The following is a 9,132-nucleotide window of genomic DNA, read 5'->3' on the forward strand; positions in this document are numbered from 1 at the left end:
TTCTCTCATCATCAACCCTCGCCACATTACACGCAAACACCAATATAGCTAGAGAGACAAACAAAGTGATTTTGTATATAAGTGTGTGTGTGTGTGTATATATATAGGTCATATTTCTACTAGAATGAGAGGGTTGTGTATATATACACAGTTACACACAGTGACACACACATAACCAGTGCATGATGTATGCTCAGCTCCACTGTAAACTTTACGCAGATGATCTTAGACATATGTTCTCAATTAATATATTATTATTCTACACATATGGATAGTGACCAAATTAATATTAGTATATATTTGTATATATTCTTAACAATAGGCAGTTCTTATGATATATATACTCGAGTTCAAATGTAAATAGTCCGTAAATTGCATATTGAACCAATTAACAAATTAACCAGGGTGAACATCTAACAGTAAAGAACAGCCAAACAATTTAAGAAAAAGAAGTATTTTACTACTAATTCTTGAAATCAATGGGCATAACATATATGATGAAATATGATTTAGTTGTGTTGAAATCTCTTTTCAGCACTATTACTTCGAGCTTGAGAAGCAATGGTGTTGAAAATAGAAATAATGGTGTTAAAATCTCTCTCAAACTAAATCATGTTTCAATACTTCTACCATGAAGTGATGTTTTGAAATTAATTTTTTTTTGCAGTGTTGAAATCTCTACACGTACTCTTTCTTTGTTTTTAAGATATAAAATTTGATCCACAGAAATTCAAACTGCAATGTTGATATGCTCTCTCTTTCTTCTCTCTCTCCCTTCTTTTACTTTCTCTCTACTCAGAACTAAAAGTGTTGCATGTTTGAAAGGAGATCGGAACCGGGGCTCCGATAAAGAGTCTTGTAAGGCCCGAATCTAAACTAAAAGTGTTGCATGTTCGAAAAAGTGTTGCAACTTGCAACTTTAAAATTAGGGTTGAAAGGAGATCGGAACCCTAGACTCCAATAAAGAGTCTTGTAAGGGCTGGATCTAAACTTAAGAAGGTGAATAAGTCTTATATATAGAATGGTTTAGCAAATTGACTAATATTCTCAAGAGAGCTCCTTCATAAGAAGAGCCATGGGTTCTTTATATTTAATCAATGAATTTAGACAATTTTTTTGAAATCTTTAAAAATTCATATGAATCATTTAGTACATATTTTAATTTATTGATTAAAATGGAGAGTTTACAGTGAGAGGGGAGCTCTCTTGAGCATTACTCTACCAAATTTTAATTGCTAAAGTAATGAAAATAATGGTCACAGTTTTTTATGTGAACAAGTACAAGCAAATTGAATACACATAAGAGAAAGAAGGATTAGAAGCTAGGTTAATTACAATTCCCAAAACCCTACATACTCTTAGTTAACTCTTTGATGCAGATCGATTCACTAAATTCATCCTCGAGTTTCCTGTCACAAGAAGAAGATTGGTTCGTCAACAAACTTTGCTCCTCGAGAATCTGCTTCTCTGCGCTAGGTAGCGATCGGTCTCAGCCACTACTCATCCCTTCAATCGGCGGATTGAATATTGTGTTGGATTTTCCAGTTGTAAATAATACACAAAAATATATGTCAGAAAAAATATATTGAAGAACACTCACTAATACAGTAATACTACATATATGAATATGATGAATGCAAATAAAAAATTTGATGAAACTTAGAACTGAATTGGAAAATCTGAAGCAGGAAAATTACACCAATACTAAGAGCTGGAGTTCCAAATTGAACTAAAGGTGATGCAAACTCGAATTAAATATGATGCAATTATGAACTAAAGGTGGTGCAAACTCGAATTAACTAAAGACCTAAACTAAAAGCAGTGCAAATTCAAACTAATTAAAAGTGCTTCAACTTTGAAGTAATGGTGTCGCAAACTCGAATTAAAGGTGTTGTGTAATCTCAAACTTGAACTAAATGTGTTGTACTATTAAGTTGCAAAACTTGAACTAAAGAATTAAGAGTACTCAAAATGCAATTTTATTCTCATGTGATTTAGTAAAAGATTGCATATATATCAAAATCGATCTTGTGCGCACAGGAGAGAATCCGGATCCATGAACTAAACATACCACATGTTATTCCTATCCCATATCAAAATTAAAAATGAATATATAAACCTGAAAATACCTAATATTCTGAATAAAATAATGAAAATAAATAGTGTATATATATATATATATATATTTAGATGGTCACATAGATTATATATATATATATATATATATATATACACATACGTCTAATGTATGTAACAAGATTGTAGAGCAATCCTTAGTTTGTACTAACTTTTATGCTGTCATTGTGTATGGTTTCAATGTTTCATTGGAATATGGGTAACAAGATTGCTCAGGTTCCTTGTTACCCGTACACTGATCCAATGTCAGCTCATGGAAAAAGTATGTATGATACCTTCTTCCGTGGAATATTTATCATTATCTCTCTGGCAATATATAACATAACAACACATGATAAGAGTTAAGAAAGAAAACCATAAGAGGTACCAATGGAGAAGAAGATTGTCACCTGGTTCACATTCCATTGATTGAACATGTATCTTTGCAAAATTACACTGTTGCCCTTGTACGCGTTGTCTTCATAAAATGGCTATAATACCCTTGCACATGTCATTTGCATCATAGTTAATTTATTTTAATTCCATATGAATGGAGTCGCCAAATAATATATGTACAAATATAAAAATATGCTTGGCTCCTCATACGCCATCCACGGAGGCCATCGATGAGCCGATGGGGCTCTGCAAATGGCATACAGGGAGCCAGGCATATATGTACATATGCTATACATGTATTAAGTATGTATCTATGAACCTATGTATGCATGCAAAAACTTGAGTTATGTATGCCTATATTTGTGGTTAATTACAGAAAAGAGATCTGTATGCATACAAAATTTACAAATGATAGATGTTATGGAGGCCGGTGCAAGAGAAAAAGTTGTTAGAACATGGGTTTTTAACCTAAATTCCTTCCCCCATGATTCATGAAGGTGAAATTGAAAATGAAGCAGTGAAGAATCAACTTAGTATTGACTGTGAAGATATTTAAGGAGATAGGGATAAATGTTTTTGTGTGTGTGTGTGAGAGAGAGAGAGAGAGAGAGTGAGAGAGAGAGAGAGGGGGGGGGGGGGGGGGGGGGTGAAGGGGGAAGAGATATGGAGGATCAAACTGGGACCTAATGAGCAAATGGATCTCTAACTCTAAGCCCCACATGGCTCTCTTTATTTATTCAAAAGGAACCTACCCTTTTGAATTGGCTTAAAATAAGCATGACCACACAAACAAGTGTCTAAGCATCAGAGTGTCTGCTATTAATCTATGTGGGGTTTGTATGTGATAAAATTGAGAAGTAAAAAAAAAAGGAAGATGTGGGGTTAGAGTTTGCACACAGTTAACCCTAAATATAGAAGACAGAGAGAGAGGAAAAGGGGGTTGTGTTACTAACCACGCAATTTCCTAAGCTCTCTCTGATGATGTTTGAAATCTCCTTTTCTGGGTGTGAAAGCAAAGGTTGCTTTTCTCTTCTGAAGCTCCTTTGTCAGAAGGGAGTGTTTGGCCGACATGGATTCCTCAATCACTAGCTACTTCTTTAAATAAACAAAGTGAAAAATAATAATAATAAAAAAAAAAGGGCAAAACCATAATGTGCCTTCTTTTTCTTTTTACTTTTTTGTTCTTTCCTCCATCACTTCTTCTTTATCTTCCTTTAATTTACTGTATATTATATATTAGTATATTACTACCATATTATATATATATATATACATATATCTTTCTGTAGGACTATGGTCAGTAGCCTCAAATGTACATTTACCACGGAACAAAATGTTACAGCAATACTAGTTGTAACCTTGTGTGGTTTTTCTTTGAATAGTCAATATCTTCATGAGAATCTTTCGCTGTCAAGATAAGGCCATCAGTAGGGGTTTTTTTTAGGGTCGACACCAACACAACATATATGACAGTCAAGGTTCCTAAATTATTTGTGTCTACCCTACGCTCACCTTAGACTTTACCTATAATCAGTTCATACCTTACTATACATTTCCCTTCATTCTTTCTTCAACATATAGGATTTCAAGTTAGTCATTATATATATATATATATATATATATATATATATATATATATATATATATAACAGTAGCATGCTTTTAAAGTTTGTATTATATATATATATATATTCCTCCAGATGGTTTAACTAACTAGCTAGTTTCCTAGGCTTTTGTAACTGAAGCTAGATGGGCACAAATTTGAGATTCTGCAGAAGCATTTACATTTAAGATTATAAATATTCATTTTATCTCCAAATGAAAAAATAAATAAATAAAATAAACATTGATTTTGGGAAGTCATCAAACTAAAAGTGTTTGAATCCTCTATTGTACACATTATTTTACATACACTGTAAATAATGGTATTGAAATACAATTTTATTAAATTTGTTAGTGTATTGAAGGATCCCAAAAATCATAACAATAATATTTGTTCGCCTTCTTTTCGACTTCATATGATTATTTAAAGATTTTGCCAGAAAACCAAGAAAGAAAATAATGAAGAAAAAGAAATACAATTTTATTAAATTGTGTAGTGTTTGAATCCTCTATTGTACACATTAAATAAAGCGTCAATCAGACGTGGTAAGATTTTTAATTTCTTCACCATAGATGCTAGGACGAGACACACAAATAGGAAGGCATGCAGGAGATCAAGATTAAGTTGCATGGGTGATATAGATTATGTATTTGAAAGATAATTATAGGAACTTTTAAGGTAATTTCTAAAGTATATGTGAAATTTTAAAAAATAAAAATCAATCAAGTTCATTTAACTTGAGTTTTTGAATCACCATATATAAAGTTTTTTAGCCAATTTAAGTATTTGAAGTACTAATATTATATATATAAAACTGGGGTATGTTTGTTCCATGATGCTGTTAACTTTAAGTCTTAAAGACATGTCAATATTACGTGACACTAACAAATTAAGACAAGTCTTTTACTTGTCATATATAGAGCCAGCACTGTATATACGATATGACACAAGTCTTGTAGTACATCTCATATACACAGCTAGCATGAGATCGATTTGAGGTTCACGGGTTTTAGTAAAAGAGAATGAAATTTAAAAAAAAAAAAAAAAAATTAAAAAGGAAAAAGTTATTTTAAGAAATTGCTAGATGAAAATCACATACGAAGACATGGGCCATGGCTTAGAAGAATATGCTAGAGCTAACATATTTTTCCGTAGGATTAATGAGAGAGGAGGGCTTTAGGACCCATTGGCATTCTTAATTATTGAGGTGTGGATGTGTCTAAGAGAAGTTGATTTGTCCGGGTATATATCAAAATTGTTTAAAACTCTATCATAATTATAACTAAGAGTATGTCGGATGAGTGGCGCCAAAATATTCTAATACCTATATATAAAAATAAATAGGTATACAAAGTTTATTATTGATGAATCAAACTATGAAACTTCAGTTAGGAGAGAGTGATTGAACAACGCCAAAGACAAGATACAAAAGTACTCGTTTGGCATGCGTTATCATATTGTTTTTTTTATATTGGTATCCAAATTTGAGTCCATATCATGTTTGAGATGACTGATATTGGTTTGGAATAGTTTATAATATATTAGAGTTTTTGGCCCAAACCTATTGGTGATATTGTGTGTTTTGATATTATAGCGGAGAAACTCAAGCAAATTTCCAAATTTTCCAAAACAAATTTTCCGTTAGGATCAACGTTAAGTCTATACTACCATTAACCAAAATAAATAAAAAAATAAAAAAATAAAAAATAAAAAAACACACATTAAGTCTATACCTTTTTGCCTTGGTTATGGATGAGCTGACAAGACAGATCCAATATGAGATTATGCATACATGTTATTTGACAATGATATAGTTTTAGCTTATGCTACTAAAGAAGGAGTTAATGCCAAATTAGAGGTTAATTTGGAGAGAAGCTTTTGAGGGTTTAAGATAAGTTGAAATAAAATTGAATATAGAGTGCAACTTTAGTAAATCTAGAAAGACAAATGATGATGCAGTAGGGGATTGAGAATCAAAAGGTACAAAATAGTTAACATTTTCATTCTATTTAGGCTCGATTAGTTATAACGAGGGAGAAATTAGAAATTACGTTAATCATAGAATCAAGCTATGGGTTAAAAAGTGCATCTAGTATATTATAGGTGTATTCTCTTACGATTAAAAGGGAAGTTTTATAGAACAACTATTAGACCAATCATACTTTATGGTACCGAATGTTGGACATCTAGAAAATAACATTCGCATAAAGTAAGTGTGACAGAAATACAAATGTTGAGGTGGATGTCCAATAAGACTGGAATTAAAGGATATGATTAGTAATTATCACATTCGGGAGATGGTTGGAGTAGCACCAATTAGAGATAAAATGAAAAATCAGTTAATAGGGTTTGGACATATGCAAAGAAGACCTTTAAGTGCGTCTGTTAGGAAAAATGATATAGTCGACGTTGAGGGTAATACTAGGGGAAGAGGAAAACCAAAAGTTAACATGGGTAGAGTTTATTTTTAGTTAAAGGGTAAGCTTGTATATAGAGATAAAATAATGTACATGGAGCCCCAAGAAGGGGAAAGAAATATGAAAATATTAGAACCAAAGGCATTCCAATGAAGCCACTATAACCCAATCCTAATTAAAGCATGCTAAAACTGCCACCTAACAGAGGAAAACAAAATGAGAGAACAATAATCTAACCAACAGATCACCTCCCAATTTCAACAGTACAAGTAACAAAGTATATATAGCTCCAATGTAATAACAACTTAGTAAACAACACTATCCTTATGACACTAACCAAGAGTGTCCACAAGTATTGGAACATGCATGAAACAAAAAGATTATGAAGATCAGGTTCACTTGAGATTAACTTTAGGCCTAAACTCTTCCTTAGCTTGATGGAAGCAAGCCTTGATCTGATGCAGGTCTTGATCTGTGAAATGATGTGATGTGGAGGAGATGAAACATTTCTGAATGCCCTTGCATTCCTCTCATGCCAAATGAAGTAGATTGTCGCTTATCAAAATAGCTTGTGTGTCCTAAAACCTGTAGAGTTCTAGTGAGATGAGCACCATTGAATCAAATCTGTCAAGCAGTTGGGAAGGACATAGAACCCAACAATTTCCTGAATGAATCCCAATATATGTGAGCTGAATTTGCACTCAAAGAACAAGTGGTCCATGGATTCACATCCAGTAAGACATGTAATATCTATTGATATAATGCTTATGGAGCATTGGTTTGGAGTCAAGAGTGTACAGTCTTCCTCTTATACAGCCAATCGTGGTATGCAGCTGTGCCTTGGTATGTGGTGTTTGAACCAAACTAAGTGGTACCAGACAAAAATTGGAGATGGAGGGATAAAATATCTGATGTTGTGGGAGAATTAATGAAACACCCTGTAGGACTTGGCAACCATTCAATGTTGTCTTTTTCCACAGATGGTGGAGGCAGAGAATGCAGCTGAGAGATGAAGTGAATGGACGGGAAGAATTATGGAAATTACAGTGAGAGGGGTACCATTCAATGATTATTGAAAATTAGACTATTAACTGTGGTATATGTGTCTAATTGCAGAATTTACATATTATTTAGTCCTAACTGCTTAACAATATGATCATTTGGTAACCAGAAGTCCAACCACATCATGGTGCCAGTACCATGATATAGTAGCATGTAGATTAATTGGGGTTATGGTCTTAAATAGAGTGGAATGAAAATGTAAGATTTATGCAGTCGATGCCAAGTAATTGAAAAAAAAGGCTTAATTAGTTGTTGTATGAGATTTGAGGTATTCCATCCATTTAATTAATTATTTGTCAATTGAATGTTAAATTCCCAATCTTCATCCTAAAATTGGATATTAATGAATGTGCATGCATTCAATATAGGAGTAGATATTGAGTGAATCATGCATGTCATGTTAAGAGGCTTCAATCCCATTGCAATGACAAGAATGGACTTTTTCATGAAGCAATGAGGGCTTTAATTTGTATTAACAAATTAAATACAAATTAAAATTGATTTAATTTATTAATGTTAAAAGGTAATGGCAAACATGTAATTTTTCACCAAGCTAGGGGTTCATAAATCACATTTATTAATGTTAAAAGTACTTATCATGTATAAAACGCTTTAACTAACATCTTCAACTGATATTAGACAAAACTATTCGTTCGAAATTTTTTTGGAGCAATCATTCGGATTCATAAGTTAGAAACAGGGTATGTACGCTTCCGGCTTCCGGATCATCTGCTATAATTATTGGTGTTCTAGGCCTTTTCAGCACTATTTCATCTATTTTTTAACACTATTTCATCTATTTTTTTCAATTAGATTTAAGGTATTGAAAAATAGATGTAATATATTGAAAATTACTATATTTAAAAAAACAGATATAATAAACTAAGATTTTTTTTTTGAAATTTTACTATTGACCCCCTGAAATTTAAAAAAGAAAAAATCACTTTTGCCCCCCTACGCAATATCTTGAGTTCATCCCTGCTTTTTTAAAAAAATAAATTTCGTATTGTTGTCCCCTCACACAATTTCGTGAGTCCGTCTCTACTACTATGGAGGGATATATTACAACAGAAGATTCGAGCTCGGTTATTTACTCACTTGTTGAATACATGTGCTTAAGTCCAACACAAAAGTTAAAATCATCCTCAGAGATAAGCTAATGAGTACTACTTGTCATTGGACAAAGTAATATATAGAACAAAAACGAAGAAAAGAGAGAATACAAAAAACAAGCTAAAATAGTTGCAAAGAATGTGAGATTTATATCACAAGAGTACTCAGATGGAGAGCACCCATTTAACCATTAGCATGTATAATGTAATGATCAGAGAACGAGATGAAAAACTACTATTTTAATTTCCCACAAGACACTATGTAAGTTTATATATATATATATATATATATATATATATTCACACACACACATTTGTTGGTGAAAAAGGCTGCAAAGAATAAAATGATAGTATTCCAAAGAAGTAGAAAATGGTAAAAAGAAGAGAAAGATAGAAAGAAAGGTACATTAAAAATGGAAAAAAGTTT

The 9,132-nt window shown here is 32.3% G+C and overlaps 1 long non-coding RNA gene across 2 annotated transcripts; it reads right to left on the bottom strand.

The window, feature by feature from the left end:
- Nucleotides 1–1,246: 1,246 nt before the first annotated feature.
- LOC132311938 (uncharacterized) lies at nucleotides 1,247–3,113 on the bottom strand. Of its 2 annotated transcripts, none has more exons than XR_009483141.1 (2): nucleotides 2,526–3,113; nucleotides 1,247–1,506 (listed from the first exon to the last, which is right to left on the bottom strand). It is a non-coding gene; the product is annotated as an uncharacterized LOC132311938 (long non-coding RNA). The 2 variants fall into 2 exon arrangements; XR_009483140.1 differs by lacking the exon at nucleotides 2,526–3,113 and adding an exon at nucleotides 2,289–2,518.
- Between the last annotated feature and the right edge of the window lie 6,019 nt (nucleotides 3,114–9,132).

This window comes from Cornus florida, unplaced genomic scaffold (genome assembly GCF_030987335.1).
Source record: "Cornus florida cultivar Cherokee Brave unplaced genomic scaffold, ASM3098733v1 CherokeeBrave_3.0.0_Hap2_Chr06, whole genome shotgun sequence".
NCBI classification, from domain to species: domain Eukaryota; kingdom Viridiplantae; phylum Streptophyta; class Magnoliopsida; order Cornales; family Cornaceae; genus Cornus; species Cornus florida.